General features: G+C 43.8%; 1 protein-coding gene across 4 annotated transcripts in view; it reads right to left on the bottom strand.

The window, feature by feature from the left end:
- Positions 1–26,354, bottom strand: part of RBM47 (RNA binding motif protein 47) — a 363,750-nt gene that overhangs the window by 124,618 nt on the left and 212,778 nt on the right. The window lies entirely within an intron of this gene.

The following is a 26,354-nucleotide window of genomic DNA, read 5'->3' as shown; positions in this document are numbered from 1 at the left end:
TGGGATTTTAGGATATTCACAATGAATATTCATGAATTAATTTGCATGCAGTGGTGGCAGTGCATGTTTATTTTATTTATCTGATTTTCATTCCACCTTTCAGGCACTTCAAAGTGGATTTCATTCAGGTACTCAAGGTATTTCCCTATCCCCAGAGGGCTTATAATCTAGGTTTGTACCTGAGGCAATGGAGAACGAAGTGACATGTCCAAGGTCACAAGCCAAGGCAGCAGATTTAACCCCTAGTTTCCTTGGCTTGCAGGCAACTGCTCTAACCACTAGGCTTCTCTTCTACTCAAATGCTTCTTGTGAATATTCAGTGAAGATATCAGTGTAGATATCTTGAAAACACAACCCACTTGTGGCACTCAAGGACCGAAGTTGCCTACCCCTGATGTAGCAGATAAAAAGCAGTTTCAATTTATTTAGATTCACTTCAACAAGGGGTGTGTGTGTGTGTGCATGTGTGTGTGTGTGTATAGTACATACTGTATATGAATGTGTAAGTGGAGAGATAATCCCTCTCTCCTCTACTCCTGGGGAGTTTTGAGAAAAACAAAATTTAAAAAATTCTGCACATGATTTTTTAAAATTCTGCATATTTTGAGCCTAATGTACTAAGGCTTTTCTTCCATTCTGTGTCTATGGGAAAAATGCTTAGTAAATGAGGCCCTTTATTTGTCAAAATGACACATTACAATCACTGTCTTTGTAATAATTAATTTAAAATGCATTACAGATAAACTTTATTACTCAAAGATGCAGCATTTTAAAATTGTTATGTGCAGAATTGCCTCAGGCAGCAAAACTTTGGGGTGGCAGCAAGTGTCCCCACAAAACACCCCTGCAGCGCCTCAATTCCCCACCAGGCAAAAGTTCAGATGCAGGATTCCCACATCCCATTGGCAAGAGAGTCCCAGGTGATTTGGCATGCTAGTGGGGTTCTCAACCCCAAACAGCAGGGAGACAGAATTGTGGCCTAGCCTCATTGAGGAAGAAAACTGCTGGTAGAGAGGCAAGGCCCCAACAGCCAAATATGACCCTGCAGCTTGCCTGGGAAAACAGTGGTTGGTCGGGAGAGCAGGATCTATCAGACAAAGAAGAGTCGGGGTCCTGCCTAAAAAGACAGTGACTGGTGGGGAGGCCAAGCCCTGCCAGCTGAAGAAGAACCAGGGCCCTGCCAGGAAAGACAGTGGCTGGCGGGGAAGCCAGGACTCACCAGTCAAATGAGGAAAGGGGAGGAGAGATGGAGTAGGAGAGGGAATGAGAGAGGGAAAGGTAGGGAATTTGGGTGAGAGGGGAGTTAATGAGAGAGAAGGGGAGATCGGGAAAGGATAGACTGAGGGAGGGGACAGATGAATGAGATTGAATGAGGGGGAGTGAGAGGGAATGGAGTTAATGGGAGATAAAGATGAATGAGAGGGAAGAAAAAGAATATGAGGGAGACGAACACCCAGGGAGTGGTGGTGGCGGCAGTTGCAGCTGCAGTGGAAGAGAGGAACAGGCCTGGCAGGGCCATTGCAGTCAAAGAAAGCGAGAGATAGCCTGGTGGCAAATAAACAAAGATGAGGGAGAGAGGTCCTGGTAGGGCTGTGGGCAGAACTCATCCAGCTGACTGAGTAAGAAAGGAAGATGGGAGAGGTGCCCCAGTGTGAGTGAAAGAGAGAGAGCATGCGAGCATAAGAGAGAGGGAAGAAACGTGTGAGAAAGAGCATGTGTGTGAAGCGGGAGGGAAGGAACGTGTGAGAAAGAGCATGTGCGTGAAGCGGGAGGGAAGGAACGTGTGAGAAAGAGCATGTGTGTGAAGCGGGAGGGAAGGAACGTGTGAGAAAGAGCATGTGTGTGAAGTGGGAGGGAAGGAACGTGTGAGAGAGCATGTGTGTGAAGTCGGAGGGATGGAAAGTGTGAGAAAAAGCATGTGTGTGAAGCGGGAGGGAAGGAACGTGTGAGAAAGAGCATGTGTGTGAAGCGGGAGGGAAGGAACGTGTGAGAAAGAGCATGTGCGTGAAGCGGGAGGGAAGGAACGTGTGAGAAAGAGCATGAGCGTGAAGTGGGAGGGAAGGAACGTGTGAGAAAGAGCATGAGTGTGAAGTGGGAGGGAAGGAACGTGTGAGAAAGAGCATGAGTGTGACGTGGGAGGGAAGGAACGTGTGAGAAAGAGCATGTGTGTGACGTGGGAGGGAAGGAACATGTTTGAAAGAGCACGTATGTGAAGTGGGAGGGAAGGAACGTGTGAGAGAGCATGTGTGTGAAGTGGGAGGGATGGAAAGTGTAAGAAAAAGCATGTGTGTGAATTGGGAGGGATGGAAAGTGTGAGAAAGAGCATGTGTGTGGAGCTGGAGGGAAGGAACATGTGAGAAACAGCATGTGTGTGAAGCTGGAGGGAAGGAACATGTGAGAAACAGCATGTATGTGAAACAGGGGGGGGGAAGGAATGTATGAGAAAGAGCATGTGTGTGTGTGTTGTGAGAGAGGAAACATTTTCTGCGTCCCCCTCCATCCCCCAAGTCCACAACAATTTCCGGGTGACTGGAATTATTTTTATCCTTATTAGTTTTAATTATTGAGTGTTATTTGATGTGCCTGCTGTTTTGAAATATTATACTGGTGTTTTGGAAATTACAAAAAAAAAAATGTATATGATTTTTTCATTACTGAATGTTCTATTGTCACCTGTTTTAAAATATTTATTTTTTGTATTAGTATGGTTTTACTAATATTATTGTTTTATATTTCTTGATTTTGTTTGATGTTTTATGCAGGGCCAGATTTACATTTCCAGCACCCATAGGCAGTCCAACAGTGTATGGCAGCAGGCACCCCTCCTTCCCCCGAGATGCAGGGTGGAGTGTCCCAGCCTATCCTTTTCCAACTTCTTCTTACCTAAAATGGCAGTGGTCCCATCCCACAGTGGCAGCAATTTGAAACAAATTCAGTACAGGCTTTGCAACTGCCCGTCGCACTAAAAGCCCTATAGAGGCCCCGCCGCCTCTTCCCACATGAGCTTCCTGTGCAGGGGCTTGAGCATGCAATGGACAGCTGCAGGCCGACACTGAATGTAATTTTTCAAGTTGCCGCTATTGCGGGTGAAGACACAGCCATTTTAGGTAAGTGGCTGGGAGGTGGGTCCGGATAGAGGCATAGCTGCAGTGGCAATGCTTTAGTGCCTATCAAAATTTGATACCGGTGGCAGTTGCCTATGTTGTCTACCCCTAAATCTGAGCCTGATTTTATGAGGAATAATATTTATGTTTTTTCCATTGTTACTTGCATCCAGGGTCTGGTTTGTTTCAATTTCCAATTTGTTTCTTGTCTGCACATTTCTATTAATACTTTATGGTCTCTCTATTCTGTATTTTGTGAGGGTCTGTCTGTGTTCTGCATGAGTGACCAAGGTGAGCTATTCTGCTAGCATGTAATTTCTGTGTAGGGATCTGTAAGAACATAAGAAATTGCCATGCTCGGTCAGACCATGAGTCCATCAAGCCCAGCATCCTGTTTCCAACAGAGGCCAAACCAGGCCACAAGCTTGGCTTGTTCTGCTTTCCTAAGAGCAGGTGATTTGGTGTTTTAGGGCCTGGTGTAGTATTTGCAGTGTTGCCTTTTCATCAGTGGGGTTATTACTGCTTGAGTGCTAGCGGTAAGTGCTCTTTTGGTATGGGAGGTTTGCTATATTGTAATTGTAGTTCAGTTTACTCATGGCTTTCTGAGGGCCAAACCCCACATTCAATACTTATTATAATATGCCTAATACCATATTGATTCCAAGTGTCTTTTTTGCAGGGTCTTCTGGTTGGCACCACAGCAGTGCATGTAAATATTATATACATGTTATAAGTGATATTTGTACCTCAGAAAACTGAACTTTGAATGGCGGCCCACAGCTCGGCGACCACCCGCACCCAACCGCCTCCTCCCCCCTGCCGAGGCTTGCGCGATCGGCGCGGCCCATCCGGGGCAAGAGCCTGCTCACCAGCCTCCGCGAGGTGAGCCGTGCAGGAGAGACCAGAGGCAAAGGATAAACAAAAACGAAAACGAAACTAAAACTTTTGCCGCTCCCGAGCCGAGAACCAAGCCCGCAGGACACTACGTGGTGAGTGAGCCGCACCCCTAAGCAGGCATCAGGCCAATCAGAGGGCGGCTACTGCTCCCTTTAAACCCCGGTGCATACCGGTGGCGTCGCGCGCCCAGCGTCGCGCGCCCAAAGGAGCGCGACCTAAGGGGCCTGCCCCTTAGCGCGCCCCTTGGAGCATCCCAGAGCCAGGGCCGTTACTCATCCCTATCCATTTATACAGCGACCACCCGTCCACCCATCCAGCCTCCAGCAGCATTCATTCAGTCTCCAGAGGCACTCATCCAAACTACAGAGGCACTCATCCAGCCTCCAGCAGCACTCATCCAGTTTCCAGAGGCACTCATTCAGTCTCCAACAGCACTCATTCAGTCTCATTCAGTCAACAGACTCATTCAGACTCAACAGACTCAACAGACTCATCCAACCTCCAGCAGCACTCACCCAGTCTCCAGCAGCACTCATCCAGCCTCCAGCAGCACTCATCCAGTCTCCAGAAGCACTCACCCAGCCTCCAGAAGCACTCATCCAGACTCAAGAGGCACTCATTCAGTCTCCAGCGGCACTCATTCAGTCTCCAGAGGCACTCACCCAGCCTCCAGCAGCACTCACCCAGCCTCCAGAAGCACTCATCCAGTCTCAAGAGGCACTCATTCAATCTCCAGTGGCACTCATTCAGTCTCCAGAGGCACTCATTCAGTCTCCAGAGGCACACTTCCAATCTCCAGCAGCACTCATCCAATCTCCAGAGGCACTCATTCAGTCTCCAGCGACACTCATTCAGTCTCTATCAGCACTCATCCAATCTCTAGCAGCACATCCAGTTCAACAGCTCTCATCCAGCACCGATCCAACCTTTAACAATAATGCAATACCGCCCACGCACCTACAAATCACTCATCCCAATCATGATTTCCCCCACTACACAGTTCCTAGGTCTCTCCCTATTCACCTTAATCCTATTCAACGCCCAATCGCTCACCAACAAATCTCTGATACTCAACGACATACTGCAGGACACAACCCCAGACTTTTGCGCCATAACAGAAACATGGCTCAAATCCACAGACATCGCACTCATTAACCAACTACCAACACAGACTTACGATTTCTTCTCCATCCCAAGACAAAAAAAAAGAGGAGGGGGTATCTTCCTAGCTGCTAAAAAATCCTTAAGGTTCACATACCACCCCATCAGTACAGCTACTAAACTAGAACTAGGATTGTTCAAATCAGAACATCTCCAAATCCTGCTAGTCTATGCCCCTCCAGGCTTACTAGAGTCAGACTCCTCACCTATTATCGAAACTATAACTTTGCATCTCAATCTGGACTCCCCTGCTATAATCCTGGGCGACTTTAACCTACATGTTGACAAAGTCCCCCTTTCAACAAACTGTGAAGCTCTCCTCACCGCACTGTCAGCGATGGGTTTCAGCCAACAAATCAATAAACCCACTCATAAAGCAGGCCACACGCTCGATCTCCTCTTTATAAACTCCGGTATTTCTCTTACAAAACAACCAAATTGCAAAAAAGTCCCATGGTCAGACCACTCTCTAATCTCCACCAGCTTTTCTTTACCTCGATCAGACTCTAACCTCAACTCAAGACCCGCTTTCCTATACAGAAAACCTTGCACCTCGGAACAACTCAGCAAACTTCTAACCTCGGAGCTACCACTCATTGATGTCTCTACACCCAACTCTGCCCTCCAATCCTGGTCCAAAATAACAAAATCTATAGCAAACACTTTCTGCCCACTGACAACCAAAATAAGGGCTTCTAATGCATCTAAACAACAACCCTGGTTTAATGATGAACTACGAAAGCTCAAACAAATACTTCGGCAAAAAGAAAGAAAATGGCGCAAAGCCCCTTCACCGGCCTCTCTCTCTGATTACAAACGATCACTCCATCTATACAAAAGTACCACGTTGAAAACCAAAAGAGACTATTATGCCCGGAAGGTTCATCATCTCATCTTTGACTCAAAAGCCCTATTCGCCTTTGTTTCAAGCCTAACCAAACCCATCACGCCAGATATCCCACCCGAACAAGCCCAGACTAAAGCAGATGAACTGGCCCTTCATTTCAACAAAAAAATATCGGATCTCCTTAATCAGCAGATTCCAAATTCTACTTCTCCAGATAACACATATTTCCCCCAAAACAAAGACATCCAGCTTAATGCTTTCGAACCCATAACAATCACAGAGATACAAACGACGTTAAGGAGAATGAAACCGTCATCACACCCATTTGATCAAATCCCTTCTAAAATGCTTCTTCTCATCCCTGACACAATAGCAAAAACCCTAGCAGATATCATAAACTGCTCTCTAGCACATGGTATCTACCCAGATGACCTAAAAACTGCCTCAATCAAGCCACTACTAAAAAAAACAAATCTAAATGCATGTGATCCCAACAACTTCCGCCCTATTTCCAACCTCCCTTTCATAGCCAAAATCATGGAAAAATTGGTAAACACCCAACTATCCAACTACTTAGAAGACCACAGTATTCTGTCCCCAAACCAATATGGTTTTCGCAAAGCCGCAAGCACAGAAACGCTACTACTCTCACTCACGGACTTCCTCCTCTCTGGTATTGATAAAGGCCAAGCATATTTACTAATCCTCCTCGACTTCTCAGCGGCCTTCGACACCGTCAACCACGCCCTCCTTCTAAAACAACTGGCAAACATTGGTTTAACAGGTGCCACATTAAACTGGTTCAAAACATTTCTAGTAAACAGAGGATATAGAGTCAAAATTCACAATAAAGAATCCCAATACCACCCATCTAATAGAGGGGTGCCGCAAGGTTCATCACTTTCACCCACGCTCTTCAATGTCTACCTGCTACCACTATGTCAATTACTTACAAAATTAAGCCTGAAACACTTCCTTTTCGCAGACGACGTACAGATCGTGATCCCCATAAAAGAATCAATCTCAAAAACAATGGAATACTGGGACACTTGCTTATTAGAAATTAAACTTCTCCTCAACAGTCTAAATCTTGTGCTCAACGCTTCGAAAACAGAATTCCTGCTCATATCACCGGAAAACAATAACATACTACCAAAACCACCCACACTCCTTCAAACAGCCCATGTAAGAGATCTAGGAGCCATACTAGACAATCGTCTCAACCTCAAACCATTCATTAACCAAACCACCAAGGATTGCTTCTACAAATTGCATATTCTGAAAAGAATTAAACCACTTTTCCACGCTCAGGACTTTAGAACAATCTTGCAAGCAATAATCTTTTCCAAACTAGATTATTGCAACTCGTTACTACTAGGCCTCCCAGCTTCTTATACCAAACCTCTACAAATGGTTCAGAACTCTGCAGCCAGAGTCCTTACAAATTCCAGGAAAATTGACCATATTTCCCCTATCCTCAAAAACCTCCATTGGCTACCAATCCATTATAGAATCATGTACAAAACCATCAACATCATATACAAAACTATCAATCAACACACGCAAATCGACCTACAAATACCACTTAAAAAATACACTTCCGTCAGACCCATCAGGGAATACTACAAAGAGTCACTCCAAATTCCAAAGGCCAAAACCTTCCAACATAAATCCTTGAGTCTCAGAGCCTTCTCTTCAGCAGGTCCAGCTCTCTGGAACTCTATCCCACCAGATTTGAGACAGGAGCCATGCTCTCTAACATTTAGGAAAAGACTAAAAACTTGGCTTTTCAAAAAAGCATTTCCAAGCCCTGAATAAAACCTTCACGCAACAGCACAATTGGATCTAAATACTGTGTCATATTTATTCATATTCTGTGTCATATTTAGCCTTCTGGTTACGTATGTTCCGTCTCATAGTGATGTACCGCCACATTTATTCGCATAGTCTTATTTACTCATCTTGCTACTCTATTACATTAATTGGCTGAAATGTAAATATTGCTCTGTTCTTTCTCTCCCCTCTTTCAGTTCCAAGTTAATTTTTCCCTGTTTTATTGTAACTTTCTCACATCCTTTTTCTGATTCCCTGTATTTAAAAGTTCAAGGTTCTTATTGAGAATATTGTTTATTACGCTACGTTATGCTTTTCACACTTTGTTAATTGTAAACCGGGTTGATGTGATGCCTGTCATGAAACTCGGTATAACAAAAACAATAAATAAATAAATAAATATAAGCTGTTATTATAAATACATAATTTTAATTGTGTCTGGGAAGGAACGAGTAGGTAGGAAAAGAAGGCTGTAAGGTTCACCTAGGGCGCCTAAAACCATAACAGCGGCTCCGAGAGAGTGTGCCACACACATAATTCCATTCTCCCACCTCCTACTTCCGCAGGACACAGATGCTGGGGAAGGGTGGGAGGCAAGTGGTAGGATTCCTGGGAGTGTGGCAGAGTTTCCAGCTTCCTAGAAATATTATCACTAACACTCTATCTGGCACCCCCCTTTAGGAATCCTGACTCCCCCCTTCCCCAACATTTTAATTCTCCAGAAGGGGCAGACTCCCCACCATTTGCGGCCTCGGAGGGAACTTTCCTTCCACCCCCCCGCACCTTCCCTTCCCTTCCCTTCCCCTACCTAACCCACCCCGGCCCTATCTAAACCCCCCCCACCTACCTTTGTCGGCAAAGTTACGCCTGCTGAAAGCAGGCGTAACTTTGCGCGTGCCGGCCGGCAGCCCCGCTCCGTGTTCCGGTCCCGGGGGCTGGTCTGGAGGCCGCAGCCATGCCCCTGGAACGCCCCCGGGCCGAAACCACACCTGCTTCGCCGCCCCCGAAACGCCGCGTCACTCCGGGCACGCCCCCGACACGCCTCTCCATGCAAGCCCCGGGACTTAGGCTCGGCGCGCGCAGGGGTGGTTTGGGGTAGGTTTTCAGGGGGTACGTGCATATCCTACGTGCGTACCCCTTTGAAAATCTACCCGTAAGTGAATGTAATAGCAGGTAATGGACTTCTCCAAGAACTTATCCAATCCTTTTTTAAACACAGCTATACTAACTGCACTAACCACATCCTCTGGCAACAAATTCCAGAGTTTAATTGTGCGTTGAGTAAAAAAGTTGGCAGAATATACTTCATGACATTTGATAACACATATATCGCAATGAATAAACAGAAAAACTTATCAATTATTTATTTTTTCCTCTACTGAAATATATTAAGTAGTAAATGTGTTACACCAAAAAGTCTCTTCCTTCTATTGCTTTCTGTTTTTAGTTCAGTACTTTCAACGAACCATTCAAACCTAAATTTCTTTGCCATATACTATAAAATAGATAAGTATCTTGTTTCATATCTTATCTTCCTTCAAAACTTTACATCTTTAATGATACTCCAATGGAATAAAGATGGATCCTTTCTGTCTTATTGAGTTTGAGAAAAATAATGTTTCAGTTCATCCAGTATGTGTATCTAGTCTGTATCACTAGTCAGTGATTAGACTGTGCTTCTGTAATTCTTAGTCTGAAGTATTAGCACTAGTAGTCTGTAGAGATGTGAATCGTGTCCTCGATCGTCTTAACGATCGATTTCGGCTGGGAGGGGGAGGGAATCGTATCGTCGTCATTTGGGTGTTTAGAGTATTGTGAAAATCGTTAAAATCGTGAACCGGCACACTAAAACCCCCTAAAACCCACCCCCGACCCTTTAAATTAAATCCCCCACCCTCCAGAACCCCCCCCAAATGCCTTAAATTACCTGGGGGTCCAGCGGCGGTCCGTAGCTAAATCGGGGGAAGGGGGAGGGCAGGAAAACCGGCACACTAAAACACCCTAAAACCCAACCTGACCCTTTAAATTAAATCCCCCACCCTCCCGTACCCCCCCAAATGCCTTAAATTACCTGGGGGTCCAGCGGCGGTCCGGAACGGTCTCCTGCAATTGAATCGTGTTGTCTTCAGCCGGCGCCATTCTGCGCCGCCATTTTGCAAAATGGCGGCGGCCATAGACCAACACGATTCGACTGCAGGAGGTCGTTCCGGACCCCCGCTGGACTTTTGGCAAGTCTTGTGGGGGTCAGGAGGCCCCCCCAAGCTGGCCAAAAGTCCCTGGGGGTCCAGCGGGGGTCCGGGAGCGATTTCCTGCCGCGAATCGTTTTCCGTACGGAAAATGGCGCCGGCAGGAGATCGACTGCAGGAGGTCATTCAGCGGCGCAGAATGGCGCCGGCTGAAGACAACACGATTCATTTGCAGGAGACCGTTCCGGACCGCCGCTGGACCCCCAGGTAATTTAAGGCATTTGGGGGGGGTTCGGGAGGGTGGGGGATTTAATTTAAAGGGTCGGGGGTGGGTTTTAGGGTGTTTTAGTGTGCCGGTTTTCCTGCCCTCCCCCTTCCCCCGATTTACGATTTTTTGACGATAAATCGGGGGAATTGGTATTGTATCGTGGCCCTAACGATTTTTGACGATTTAAAATATATCGGACGATATTTTAAATCGTCAAAAAACGATTCACATCCCTAGTAGTCTGTTTCTCTAGTCTAGCAAGACAAAAAACAGTGTGGCCAGTGTGTACACACTTATCTTTATCCTGTTTTTCTCTGCAGTTGCTTTGCCTCCTCTGGATACAGTGACCTTTGAAATGCAGACTATTAGCCCGGTAGAATCTTTGGTCTTCTCTTTAGGGTCCCTATTCCTTAACTTTACAGAAATCTAAAAGGCAAAGCCCTGCTATGCTATCTGCACAAATCTTCTGCCAAAACAATAAAAGAGGAGTAAACACTTTTATTTTTTGTTTTATTCCAATTAAATTCTACAGCACTGGTGAAGAATTTTTGCAAAAATGATATTGGTACAACCTACATAGGGTCTCTGTCACTCTATATCCTTCTGTTTCTGTTTCTGTCATATAGCCACTCAGAACCCCAAACTTTTCTTACTTTTTTCTGGAAGCACTGGTGGGAAAACATTTCTGCCAGGTATTTACAAACCGAGACTGCAGTCTGAAACTCCTTCTTGGGTCTATGGCCTATATATTCAGTATACAGAAAAATAACTTTGCATCAAGGCAGCAGCTACTACATAAGGACCTCTAAAATACTCTCCCACAAAAGGAGTAAATGTTACAGTGTTCAGCATCTCTGTGCCGGAACACTCTTTTTATTAAACAAATTATTTCCTGACATAGCAGACAATAGCTCCCAAAGAGATATAAAAAAAAGTCTTAATATGGATTAGCAGTATTTATCTGGTCAGCTTCCCATTTTGACTTTTTCAAACAAACTCTAAGATGGAGCAGCAATTACTTCCTGTGTGCTACTCCAGTTTACTTTTCTACTCTATCTTCAATTTGATAGAAGTCAAACCTCACATGTAATCATCTTCACATTCAAACCCTTTTTCTATCTCCAGAAAGTCAAAATAGCACACTTCTTAACAGACCAATTCAGACAATTTTGTCTTCAAACCTGGGGGACTAATTAGGCTCTGTGCATCTATGAACTAGACATACTTCCTCTCTCTCAGGCCGATACAGAAAAGGTCGCGGGGGAGTGGGCGTTCGCATGGGAGAGTGGCGCGCGCACAGGCACTCTCCTGGGCACGCGATTCAGGAGGGTGCCCTATGCAAATTAGGGCCCTTGGTAAAAGGAGGCGCTAGGGACACTAGTGCATCCCTAGCGCCTCTTTTTGGACAGGAGCGGCGGCTGTCAGCGAGTTTGACAGCCGACGCTCAATTTTGCCGGCATCGGTTCTCAAACCCGCTGCAGCCACGAGTTCGGAAACCGAACGCCGGCAAAATTGAGCGTCCGGTTTTCGACCCGAGAGCCACGGGCCAATTTAACATTTTTTTTAAAATTATTTTTAACTTTTTGGACCTCCGACTTAATATCACCATGATATTAAGTCGGAGGGTGCACAGAAAAGCAGTTTTTACTGCTTTTCTGTGCACTTTCCCGGTGCTGGCAGAAATTAGCGCCTACTTTTGGGTAGGCTAGCACGTCGAAAACTCGCGTCTAAATGCGGGTTAACAGTGCGCTCCACTGGAGCGCACTGTACTGTATCGGCCTGTCTGTTACTCCAGCCAACTCCCACAACAAGTGCTGCAAAACCCCTTTGTTTCTTTTTCCCCTTAGTACCAGGATCTACTGAAGGCACACAGTTGCTATGACAACCTTGATTTCAATTAGCTGCTATAGACAAGCTGTATACTAGACTCCTGGTCTGTTTCCTTTTGTTATGTATAGTGAACACCACCTTCAAACAGTGTGTTAGAAAACCCGGCCGCGATTCACGGCAGCCTGGCCTTCCCACCTGCTCCGGCAGGTCTGGACACTCCGTTCTCGGTATCAGGGGTCCACCGTGGTGTCCCTGGGGGTTTTGGGTCGATCGCGTTGCTCGGGTCATCTTGTCAGCAGCGTAGGTGCAGGCCCCTCAGGACACGCGCGTGCGAGTCAATGACATCATCGGATGTCTTAAAGCGGCAGTAGCTGAGTTTCAGGGCTCAAGGCAAAGAACTGTCATTGGAAGCTTTGGAACTGATTTGAAACTCTCAAGCCTATGAGTCACTGGGGAGATGGCCCTAGGTTGCACTAATCCTGCTCCCCAGTGCACAATTCCAGTGACTCTTTTTCATCAAGAAGATTCGTTTACTACACAAGCTTTTATAGACTCTGGGGCTGGTAGAAATTTCATCTTGGCTAGCCTTGTTAAGCAATTAGGACTTTCAGTTATTCCCAAGATGCCTCCACTCCTTATTTCCTCCATCTGAGGGGAATCGTTACTTGGCCAAGTAACTCATGTTACCAACCCTGTGAGGTTTCGTACTGGGATTTTGCATGAAGAAGAAATTTCTTTCTTTTTATTAGAAAAGGCCATACATCCAATTGTCTTAGGTCTACTGTGGCTTCAAAAACATTCACCACAAATTGATTGGGAGACTTTACAATTAGCAGCTTGGGGTTCAGCCTGTCATACATTTTGCCTTCATAATGTACCTTCTCAATATGAAGATTTCATAGATGTTTTCTCAAAAGAAAAGGCAGATTCTTCCCGAGCACCGACTGTTCGACTGTGCTATTAATCTCCTTCTAGGTAGTACTCCACCTAGAGGCCATGTATATCCATTATCTTTACCTCAAACTCAAGCTATGTTACACTATATTCAAGAAAATCTTCCAACGTGGGTTCATTCGTCCCTCCAACTCACCGGCAGGAGCCGGATTTTTCTTTGTGGCAAAAAAAGACGGGACATTAAGACCTTGTATAGACAGAGGTCTTAACGCCATTACACTGAAAGATAGATATTCACTTCCTCTCATTCCAGAGTTATTGGATCGTCTCCAGGGAGCTAAAATCTTTACTAAACTTGATCTCAGAGGAGCATACAATCTAGTGCGAATTAGATCCGGAGATGAGTGGAAGACTGCATTTAACACACACGACGGACATTACGAATACTTGGGGATGCCTTTTGGACTGTGTAATGCCCCAGAAGTCTTCCAAAACCTAATGAATGAAATATTGCGAGATCTCCTTAATACTAGTGTGATCGTGTACCTCGATAATGTATTTATCTAGTCCAAGGATCTAAGGACTCATCGTACTGCAGTTAGACAAGTTCTACAATGTCTGCGGAAGCACCACCTCTATGCAAAATTAGAAAAGTGCTTGTTTGAGAAAACCTCATTACCGTTTTTGGGATTTATAGTTTCTACTGAAGGTTTCCACATGGATCCAGACAAAGTGGATTGTATTCGACACTGGCCCCAACCACAAGGAATTCGAGCTCTTCAACGGTTCCCTGGGTTTTCCAATTTTTACAGAAACTTTATTCCTAATTACTCTCATTGCATGGCTCCACTCACAGCTTTAACCAAGAAAGGAGCTGATGCACAGAACTGGTCATCAGAGGCAAAGGAAGCCTTTAAAAATTTAAAGCAAGCATTTCTTCAAAAACCTTGTCTTAGGCATCCAGATCCAACATGACCCTTTGTGGTTGAGGTAGATGCTTCTGATGTCGCTGTAGGAGCACTTCTCAGCCAACATTCTAATACTGGAATGCTTTTACCTTGCTCCTATTTTTCTAGAAAATTTTTACCGGCTGAGAAAAATTATGGTATTGGAGATAAAGAATTGTTGGCAGTCAAGATGGCATTGGAAGAATGGCAACAATGGCTTAAGGGGGCGTTACATCCAATAACTATCTTCACAGACCATAAAAATTTAGAATATCTCAGTAAGGCCCAACGTTTGAATTCTCGTCAAGCTCAGTGGGCGTTATTTTTTAGTCGTTTCAATTTCACTTTAAGATATTATCCAGTTACAAAAAATGTCAGGGCTGATGCACTATTAAGAGTTTATGAAACAGATGATACTCTGACTTCTCTATTGTGGATCCAGCATGAATAATCTTTGCAGCAATGCAAACTGTTCCAATAGGGAAGACTGTAGTTCCCCTTTGTCTTAGACAAAAAGTGCTAGCCTGGGCTCATGATTCTCTATCAGCTGGACATCCTGGCAGACCACGCACTCTTAAATTATTAAGTCAATACTACTGGTAGCCATCCTTAGAGAAAGACACATGATCCTATGTGTATTCTTGTCCAATTTGTGCACAGCAAAAACCTTTACCGGGGCCCCCTTGGGGTCTTTTGCAGACTTTGCCAGTATCAAAAGCACCTTGGACTCATATATCTTCAGCTTTTATTGTAGAGTTGCCTCCATCTGTTGGTAATCAAGTGATTTGGGTGGTGGTAGATAGATTTTCAAAGATGGCTCACTTCGTTCCTCTTCCTAAGTTACCCATCAGCTCCAGAGCTTGCACAATTGTTCACACAACACATATTTCGTTTACATGGATTGCCTCAACATATTACTTCCGATCGAGGATCCCAATTCACAAGCAAATACTGGCAAGCTCTTTGTAAAAAATTTGGAGTACAGTTAAATTTTACCATGGCATATCATCCCCAGGGTAATAAGCAAACTGAGCGAGTCAATCGGACTCTAAAGACGTTCCTTCGCTCTTTTGCCAACTCTAAGCAAGACAACTGGGTGTCATTATTACTGTGGGTGGAATTCTCTCACAATATGCATGTTAATTCAGCTACTAAAAAATCTCCTTTTCAAGTAATTTTTGGTCGACAACCTATTCCACCACTGCCAAAGCAACTCATCGTCTCTTCTCCAGCTGCCCAGCTAACATCTCAGCAGCTCCATGTATTATGGAAGGACATTCAAACAAATATTGCAAAGGCTAATGAGGCTGCTAAAAGAACCACTGACAAACATCAATGTCCAGCTCCTCATTTCTGCACTGGAGATCGAGTATGGTTAAGTACACGTCATATTCACCTTAGAGTACCTTCTATGTGGTTAGCACCTAAGTACATTGGACCGTACAAAATTACTGATTGTTTATGTCCAGTAACCTATCATTTACAATTACCTCCTACACTTTGTTTACATAATTCATTCCATGTATCCTTACTAAAACCATTAATACTTTCCTGGCCGCATCGTAAAATGCCAAAAACACCCAAGTTGGTGTCCGAAGAAGATCACATCTATCAAGTTAAAGAAATATTAAATGTACGTCGTTGTCTCCAATGTTGGGAATATCTTATAGCTTGGGAAGGCTATGGGCCAGAAGAAAACACTTGGGAACCAGCCTCTCACATTCTAGACAAATCACTCCTTCATCAATTCCATTGAAAACATCCACACAAGCCTAAGCCTTTTTTGAGGGGACGTAAGAAGAGAAGTACTGTTAGAAAACCCGGCCATGATTCATGGCGGTTGGGCCTTCCCACCTGCTCCGGCAGGTCTGGATGCTCTGTTCTTGGCATCGGGGGTCCATCGCAGCATTCCCTGGGGGTTGTGGGTCAATCGCGTTGCTCGGGTCATCTTGTTGGCAGCATTGGTGCAGGCCCCTCAGGACGCGCTCATGTGAGTCAGTGATGTCATCGGATGTCTTAAAGCGGCAGCAGCTGAATTTCAGGGCTCGAGGCAAAGAACTGTCATTGGAAGCTTTGGAACTGATTTAAAACAGCAACGGTCTTGGATTTCTTTGTCCTGGCAACAGTCGTGGGTGAGTGAGGTCTGCCAGTCTGCTCCAGCTTCATTCTTGAGGTCTGTCAGCTTGTTCCAGCTTCATCCTGATCCAGCTTCATCTTGTTCCAGCTTCGTCCTGATCCAGCTTCAGCTTGTTCCAGCTTCAGCTTGTTCCAGCTTCATCCTGATCCAGCTTTGTTCTGAACCTGCTTCAACTAGATCCAGCTACAGTCAAATCTTAATCCAGCCTGTACTTTTCATGATTCAGCTACCTTCCAAAGACCGAATTCCAGAGGAACGTGGACTGGTAGGAACTAATATTTTGTTGGGTTTTCTTCGCTTGCACCGCTTTCCACTGACAATTTCTCAGGGGCTCCACCTTTGAGACGAACTTGATAATGTCATGGAGAAAGGGTCCACGATCTCAACACAGTGCCCAACGTTTTATTAACCCACCCCCTAAAAAATTCTCCTTCACTCTTTAGAGGATAAATAAAAACTATTCAAAGCATCCAACTTTTACTTGGCTCCATTTCTAAAGTACTCAAACTCCTCTAGGCCTTCAAACAATTTTTTTCCTCATTTCTTTTTTCAGGTAATTCAATATTTAGTTTCAGTTACCCTGTTACAATTGGAAGATTAAAGTATTAATTTATTAGAAGAACTAATGTTATAAATGAATTATAATAAACAAGTAACTGGATATTTTCATCAGTAAAAGTTATATTAGAAACCATGATCAGCTTCCAGCATAATTATTACTGCTGTGTACAAGAGACTTTAATGATGAATTAATTATGAACAACGCTCAGGCCCTAGAAAATATTCTTCCCCCGACAGGGAATCTTGGACTTTCAGAGAGGCTTATATCAGGGGAAGATAGTTAACTAACCTAAGCCCATAAATTGAGGTATAGCCTGTAGGGTCCAGTGATGGGACACTAGCCCAGGGTTACATTTGCTCTGGCTAGCACCCATATAAGAGCTGTAAATAAATACACCTAGTAACATAAGAAATGTTGGCAGATAAGAAGCACTTCACTCATTCAATCTGCCTGAATTTCCTTGCCTATGAATGTATCAGATACTTACTGCAGTTTCATGATGTATGCAGAAGAAACCCAATTGCAGATATTACACCGGGAGAAGCTACTTTTAGGACATGACTGCTGGGAAAGCATGGTGCATGACAGGTTGTCAGTGAACATGGGGATCTATGTAAAGCCTCATAATTTATTACTGCACCAGGCCCCGGTCCAACATAAAGGTGACTCAGAGAACAGGGTTATGTGTTGGGTAAAAGACATTGTAAGTAAAGGGGCATGGATTCTGGCTAAGTATGAGAACTTATATGCTCATCTACCCAGAATGGTAAGAACCAAAGAGGTAAAACAAAAACACTGGCTTGATTAAGAAGCAATATCTTGCAGGAGGTCAAATTTTTATATGATAGATAGCTTGGCGATATTTATGGGGAACGAGCAAGTAGACTGGGTGGGCCAATTTTTCTTTATCTGCCATCATCAATTATGTTACTATGTAAAAGGTGACTCAGAGACAGAATTATTATATTGGGGTGGCAGGAGCATTCCTCATCCACTTTACAGCCACTGTTATCGCTGCAGTGTTGCTCCACCTCCCACTGGTCTTGGTTGCTGCTAATTCTGCAGGCAAAAGCAAGGCTTCTGGCTCCTAAAGCTGCCCCCCCCCCCCCCCCAGCTCCTTGGTAAGTGAGTATACAGGCACAGCCAATGAGAAGGGAGGACCACCTGCTGGCAGATGTGTATGACACAGAACTCTACCAGGATGCCAAAAGATCCTGAGAAACTAAGAAAAACAGTCCTGAAACTGTGAGTGTGATTCATCATACAGCTGCTGCATTATTATTTATTGTGTGCTTAATTCAGATTAAAGTTATTCTTGGTAAATCAGGGGCAGGAGAGTCTGAGGCTCTATAAGTGGATGGGTGGGACCATTTAAAGAAGACATCCCTGCAGCTAAGGAGAAAGGCCTGTGATGGAGTGGGGTAGCACCCCAGTTAAGAGACTGAGCCAGGAGGGGCTGGTGGTATCTGCCCTTATTTGCCAGTGCATGTGAACCAGTGTGCTGTGGAGCAGTCACTATCTGCTGGACTGAGCATGCAACCCCAGGGCTGAAGGGGCCAATTGCAAAATTGGTCACCAAGGATTAAGTGCATGGATATGGACTAGCCACAGAGATAAAAGAGAATTTAAAAAAAGTGCTGTTATGAGTCTGAGGCCGGATTGTTGTGCCTGCTCAGGACTCTCATTTGTTGTATTTTCATATGTCTTATTCAATAAACAGATTTAAGCATAAAAAAAAGAAAGAAGTCCTTGCTGTACAGTAAGACGGAAAGAGCAACTGAATTTCTGTGAACAGAGAAACTGAAAGACAGCAGCAGCTCTCATTTACAGCAAATGAAAAAGAAACAGGCCCCGGGAAGTAGAAATGGTTTCTGTACAGAGGAAGTTTAGATCTGAAATATTCTTAAAAAGTCTAGAACCAGTGTAAAACTCTGAAGGACTCATAAAATGATTCCTAGTACTCTCTGAGCAGGCATATTTACCTTCTTTATTACAATTCTATAGCACTCTATGTTCATGGTTTAAAAGACCACTTTCTAATAAATCAGTATCATTTTGTACAGCACATTATCTATTATATATATATATAGTATGCAGTGTGTACTACAGTGTTTGTCGTATATAGTGCATGGAACAAACAGAAAAGGGTGAACAGAGAGGAAAGGAAGTTGATGTTTTGTGACAAACATGAATCTTGCCAGCACCATGTTCACGTCTTGGGTCCTTTAGGATTTGGGCACTCATGAAACTGCTGGGCCAAGGTGTTAAGGGAAAGACACCCACTATAAGGGCCATCCCAGCTGGTACAAAGAAGGCAACCAAGGGTACAGTCACGGAGGTGGTTTTTCATTGGCCAGTGATGGAATTAGGAATGGGAATTTAAGTAGCCCAGAAGTGATGCCAGTTATTGGTGAATGAAGTTGGCACATGAGCCTCCAGGCCAAAAATCAGGTAGAAAATGATCCCCTAGCTTATATAATTTTCTGCTATTTGGTGCCCCATATATTGAAAGGGAAGTCACCTACACTAGCCATTTCTGCAGATCAGATTAAGGCTCACAGTATCCAAAATATTTGATTCAGTCTGCAATACTCTTAGACTGTATCTAAAAAGCCCCCCTGAAGTTATTATAAAAAAGATTTGTTGCAATAGATGATTACTCAGTTATTTGCCAAAGCAAGCACATAGAAATGTCCTTGGGAAATATCAGAGTAAAATGCATGTTTTCATGGCTTTGGGTCATTGATCAGGTATCCTTTTGTCCCGGTCTACTAATCTCAAAACCAATTAAATAAAAACATTTCTGTAGTCTGCTTTTGCTTAACTGGATACAATCAGGATGACTATGAGTAGCAAAGTAACCAGAGTAGATGAAATCTTGTCAATTGGCAGCCAATTGTAAACATTATCCTGAAGTATGACTGATGTATACCTTCATATTTTGGTACAATACTAACATGGGTACAATGGACATCTCGGCCTTCCACCTGCTGCCAACCGAGAAATCACATGACATCATTCAATGGATTTAAACCAGGCCGCAGTTTATTAAAAACATAATATAATGAAACCCGAGCCCCAATAGGATAGCCCTAAAGATCAGCTTATAAACCAGATAGTAACCACTCCTCCAGGATCCCCGCAGCCTTGGGGTGGTCCTGCCATGCCCCAGTGGGAATCTCCAATCACCAACGCTGGCTTCTGAAGCTGCACCTTTGGATCACCACCACGCCCCCAGCTTACTTCTCCAAGTCACAACTCAACAGGAGGGAGAGCTCACAGTACAGCTAGTACAACGCTGGCTTCTGAAGCCGCACCTTTGGATCACCACCACACCCCCAGCTTACTTCTCCAAGTCACAACTCAACAGGAGGGAGAGCTCACAGTACAGCTGGTACAACGCTGGCTTCTGAAGCCGCACCTTTGGATCACCACCACGCCCACAGCTTACCTCTCCAAGTCACTACTCAACAGGAGGGAGAGCTCACAGTACAGCTGGTGAAAATCCATGCCGCCACTGCTTTTGGCTTACCCTAGATATGATTGAATTAACACCAGTTCCTAACTTACTATCCAGCCAATTATATACCATAGTCAACTAAGGCTCAGGTCGCCCACCACTGTGACAACTCAGGTCACGCACCACTGCGACAATTCAACCTGACGCAAATGCAATGTCGAACAAAAAAAGAGAAGGGAGGGAGGGAAACGGAAACCAAATATGTGATGGGTCTTAAAAAGGTGATAAAAGCCCCGCTCATGAAGTACCTTTTTAGGAGGTTAACCAACCAGGGACCGAACTGTCCCCTGGCTTGATACAAAATCCCAGAAGGAACACTCGGATAACAGAGGAAGTGAGGAAGGAAAAGGTCTAAGGAGGTACCCAAAGAATAAGTAGAGAAAACATGAGATGGAGGGGGCCTGGAAGCAGACAAAACACTCTCCCTTCACTCACTGACATAACTCAGACCAGGCTGGGAGGGGAGGCTGGCCGTCACCATGTTAACAGAAGGACAGGACTTCACCCTCCCTGCCTTTAACATTTTAGAATGAACCACCCTAAAAGGATAGCTTTATTATATATAAATCTATTCTTCTCACAAGTATCTTCCATCATTAGTTATGTGTGCTTTGCCCAAAGGCACTCTGTAAATAATAAAAAACAAAAAAAAATCATATAAAAACATTGGTAGTGCATACATTCATAGTCTTTCCCTGCTCATAGCTAGGAAATAAAACCAGTGGCCAGCAGGAGCATTTGTCTAGCCTGATAATGATTATGTTTCATTGCTCTTGTGTCAGGTGGAAGATTCATTCAACAGAGATTAAACAAATACACATTTCACACGGATCTGTGTGAAGGTTAATAGGTCTTCTCCCTGTCTGATATTTATTTAAATGGGCTTGTGCTCTTTATCATCCCTTGTACAGGTAGCAATTATTGTGTCGTGAACTGATTTTTAGGACTGCCTGATGTATATATATCAAGCAAGTTTTATATTGCACAGACACCATGGGAACTCTGTTCAACAAAATCTCTCTGCTTAAAATTGTTTTCCAGCTATTTATGCTGCCTATCGAAGCCCGGTGTAAATTCAAGATATTAAAGCTGGCTTTTAAGTTTATGAAGTATGAGGGACCAAAGTTAACTAAAAGTCTATCTGCTTTTATTCCTTCTCAGAGATTATGTTCCTTACAGAAGAACTTACTTGTTGCTCCTATGAAGCATTTTGTGGAACAACCTCTCATGGGAAATTAGGTTTCTGGATGATTATATTCAGCTCATCACAAATCAGTAAGAACTTGGTTGTTCGAACAAGAATTCCACGTAGAAGGTAATTTAGTAACATCACACATAAGTTAGCTGGCAAATACGTGCATAAGCTACACCAATTTTCCAAGCGCATTTATGCGCATAAGACTGCTTTCAAAATTATCACAACAAAACTATGGGGCAAATCTTTCAACTTACGCGAGGGCGCAGATTTGTTCGCGCAACCCAACGTGAACAAATCTGCGCCCGGTTTTATAACATGCCGCGCGCATGTTATAAAATCCAGGGTCGGCGTGCGCAGGGGGGTGCACAATTGTGCAAACCTGCGCGTGCCGAGCCGAGCAGTCTGCCTCTGTTCCCTCCGAGGCCACTCCGAAATCGGAGCGGCCTCGGAGGGAACTTTTTTTTGGTTCCCCCCCCCACCTTTCCCTCCCTTCCCCTATCTAACCCACTCCCCCAGCCCTAACTAAATCCCCCCCCTACCTTATTTATGGAGTTACGCCTCTGGCAGGTGTAACTTACACGCGCCGCCGGCTCCCTGCCCCGGCCATGGCCGCTGTGCTGGAGCACTCGGCCCCACCCATGGACCACTCCCGGCCCACCGCCACGCTCCAGACATGCCCCCTGGAGCAGGCGTTAATTGCTGAGTGCTCCTTAAATCAATACAGAAAAGTAGGAGGGAAAACAAACTTAAATAAAGTTAAAGAATAGAAAAAAAACAAAACACTGGCATTTGGGTGCAGGAAACAGACACTCGAATGACAAGCGTCTGTTTCCTGAACCCCCTGGCTGTGCAGCTGTACACATCAGTGAAGATTGTATGTGATTGGGAGTGATGAAAGGTATACAAAGATGAGATTTATATAGTGTACTCTCAACCTAACTTGATAGCAGCTAGGTAGAGAGTGCATCAAACTAGAAGGGCCTTATAGATAGGTTCTCTCTCTCTCTCTCTCACTCACATGGGATTTGCAATTTTTATCACAAACCCTGTTTCGGGCATAACACAGTATAACGCCAGGGAAAAAGGTATAGTTATTTCTGGCATTAAATTGTGCGATAGTATGTGTTATGCTATCGCATGCAACATTAAACACCCCTAATTGTCATAAATTCCACCCAAATTCCTCCCTTTTGACTAAATTTTGAAAATTTGCATATGTATCTTGCAATGTGTTATTTATCGCATACATTAGGGCGTTATCGCGGTCGTTAGGGCCCTAACGCCCATGATAAGGCCCTAACACGATTTGATGAATGGCCCCCTTAGATAGTTCATGAGGAAAAGGTATTAAAGTGTGGTGGAGTAGATTGTTCTGGTTAGATTGTGTATGGACATTTTTTGTACTGTGGGAGCTGAATTTGAGATGGTTGTAGCAGTGCCGGTGGAAGAGTGTCTAGCCGCCCTAGGCGGTGATGTCGTTACGTGATCTCTCTCTCTCTTTCTCTCTCTTTCCAATTGCAAACGACCCCCAACTCCTCAAAAAAATACACATCCAAAAATTAAAAACGCCCTCCAGCTTCGTGACTCACCCGTGCCAATTCTCATCTCATCCGTCCTTTCAAAACTACCGCCCTTACTTGCTACTCTGCTGCCCCACCCACTTTTGGCATCCTAGGCCACCGCCTACTCTGCCTAATGCTTTCGCTGGCCCTGATAACTGGTGTTTAATTATGATGTTTTCACTTGTATATTTTATTGGAATATCTGAATTTGTTTTACATAAATGTTATATCAAGTTATTTTATACATTACTTTATATGTTTGTTTTTATGATTGTAAATCGCTGCAAGCTTATATGTAGTAGTAATTAAGAAATCTAAATTATAAATAAAATAAATTGAATGAATTAGAGCAATACATGTGTAGCACTCTTAATTTTGATCAGTTACAGTACTGCAATGAGTGATATAAATATTTTTGCTCGTTAATATATGTCTTTACTGTAGATTAACTGCATAAAAGAAATATAGTAGATTTGTCTTTTACCTGTGTGAGATTATTTAAATCATCTAAAAATGAAAAGAAAAGCCATGTTGTAGATATATCTAAACATTATATGTACAAAAAAACAGGCTTAAATTTTCAAATTCAAGAATAGAATGTTTAAAAAATGTATTAGAATGTTACAGTACAATTTAAGCTTTTGTCAGTACTAACATATGAAACATTTATGCATACCGACATTTCAGGGAAATTTTCAAAGGCATTTTAGTGGACCAATACACTTTTTCATCATGACAAATATTTACTATTCTGATTTTAATAATTTTTATGCAAAGACAGTAACACTCTGCCTAAACACAGATATGCTCTATGCACTGTGGAAACAACTGTTGTTGGGTTTTTTAATTTAGAAACGTTGTCACATTGTGCATTAGCCTCAAATTCCAGGATATGAGTCAGCCAGTGGAGTTTCTCCACAGTCTGCAGTGCTCCTCTGTAAAAATAGCCCACTGATAAAGTATTTGCTAAAACCATACTTTTCTCCTGCAGTTTATCTGCATCAGTCTTGTGTGTTTTCCTATTGTTGATTATATTCTGCATAGTATGTACAAAATGGGAAAACATTGTTAAGCAGAATGAAAGTACACAGATTCTTGAACTTTAACAGGCACATCCCCTGTTCATGGACAGAAATCCTGAAGATATTAAGTCAGAATTACAAATTACTGGGAAAATATTAAACAGTTAATTATTGAGCAGTTATATATTAAAGATATTAGGCCAAATTTTCAAAGGCAAGTGCATAAAACCAGAGGTTTATGTGTGTGGCTAGGCCTTGTGCACGCAGCACGCATTTTATAACGAGCACAATCATGCATGTAAACCTCGGTACACGCACAAGTGCCGGGCCCTGAAAAAGGGCCATGTCGGGGGAGCATGCTGTGGGCAGGGAGGGGCGGGGCTGGACAGGACAGAAGCCAGTCAGGACAGCATCCATTAGCCGCTGTTCCAGGGAAGCGCCTGCACGCAGCAGGCCGGCGCGCGTAACTTGCTTCTGCTGCAGAGGAGCAGTAAGTAATAAAATAAAACATTTAGGGAATGGTAGCTTAGGTTTAGGGGGTAGGGAGGAGAGGGAAAGAGTGAGAAAATGTAGGTAGTAGGGTAGGGAAGTTATAACATGCGTGTGCCGGTGCACGCATGTTATAAAATCGATGCGTCCATGTGCGCACGCCGGGAACTGCGTGCACTACTTTGAAAATCTACCCCTAAGCCTTTGATACTTGTGGGTAATTTGGTTTACTTTTTTTTTTCTTTTAATTCATATACCATCAGATATGCGTGACCAGCTAATCCTAAGAGCACTGTTTTCTGTAACACTATAGTATAGACTTCTAGAGGTTTGTAGATCACTTTCTCAGAGAAGGAAAGCAGGACGGCAGGTGTTAAGGGTGCTTTTGGGCAAGTCAAATGAAAAGGCCAGAGTAAAATGTCACAATATCATACAGATGCACTCAGCAGCCATGAAACATAGTATATGTCAGCAAATACGGCCAACTCAGTCTGCCCATTTATTCTTTCCTAAACTGTTCTAGCTCTGGTCATCACCCTTCCTTACCCTTATCAGTATCCTCTGTGCTAAACGTTGGCTCCTGAGAGTCAGCTGTACAAGCCTGACTGCCCACAGGTGGACACTCCTTTTGCTGTTCACTGGAAGGTGTAGCTAAATTGTCTTACTGCATAATGTTAAATGGCCTGCCAACTCGCCCTAATTATACCTGAGAATGTAGCAAAACAGTACCACACCTCCATGCTGATTGATCTTTTCACCTCTCCCTAGTTGCTTGATACAATCACAGCATTACTCTATGCAAGCTAGCTTTGTCATCTCCCCTTTAGGAACCTCTATTGTTCTAATTAGATGGCCACATGCATTTCCATACCTAAACCAAAAACCCAGGACTCTCTCTTTTCTTTACCCTACCACTATCAACATTTAAATCATTGAATCAGGCAGGCAGGCAGGCTGGATGCTAGAAATGCTCTTTTCTGAAAGCATAGAACTCACCTTCAAACATGCACATTAACAAAGAAAATGCAATCCTCCTAAAGTCATAAACAGAGCTCTCAAATATTACAATATGAGATAGTGAATGTATGACACATTTTGCATGCAAGGGGGCACCGAGTTACGATGAAAAATAATAATGAAGCACAAGAAAAGGACACATGTAAGCATCAGAGCGAGTCCCTTCTCAGCCTAATAGTTTACCTTTCCTTTTACTCCATGTGAAAAGGAGCATTTTTTTTTAAATTCTCTTTCTTTCTTCAACAGCTTTCTGCTGCTCAATATTGGGCATCCAACTCTGCACACCTCCTGGGCAACAAGAGTTTCATTTGAAGATCTACTTTTTTTTAAAACCCTGGTTATATCCTAATTTACCCTCTTACACTCCCCTGCAAGCCTGGCTGTTTCAACAAAACTGCAGCTACCTTCAATGTTCAGCGAAAGTGCACTCTGTACTGGGCAGTTGGGATCACTTTAGAGTGAAAGCCAAGCATTCTTCCTTTTTGCTACGGAGCCTTGGCACATAAGATTAGGAGCCAGGTCCAAAATTAAATCCAGATCTCCTGCAGATCTGTGCAACAGTGCACAGCATAGCTAGGGCTGCCAACTGGCTCCAGATGTTCAGGACTGGTTGATCCAGTCCTGGTTTTAATCCCCTGCATGCAGATACCTCTAGTCTTGCTTTTGTTAGGGAATGCAATAGGGAAATCAGAATAAGTCCCAGCATGCAATGAAGAAAACCAGGACTGGATCAACTTGTCCTGAAAATCTGGAGCCAGTTGGCAACCCTAAGCATGGCTACTGGGCCATAGGGCCTAATGGTCTAAAGGAAAATCATAACTGATGTGCAGTGGTGATGGAGAGACAGAAAGGAGAAGAATAAGATGGCAGAACCATTGGT

This window comes from Rhinatrema bivittatum, chromosome 1 (genome assembly GCF_901001135.1).
Source record: "Rhinatrema bivittatum chromosome 1, aRhiBiv1.1, whole genome shotgun sequence".
Classification (NCBI taxonomy): Eukaryota; Metazoa; Chordata; class Amphibia; order Gymnophiona; family Rhinatrematidae; genus Rhinatrema; species Rhinatrema bivittatum.
The sequence above is the reverse complement of the archived record's forward strand: the minus strand, read 5'-3'. Positions and strand labels throughout refer to the sequence as shown.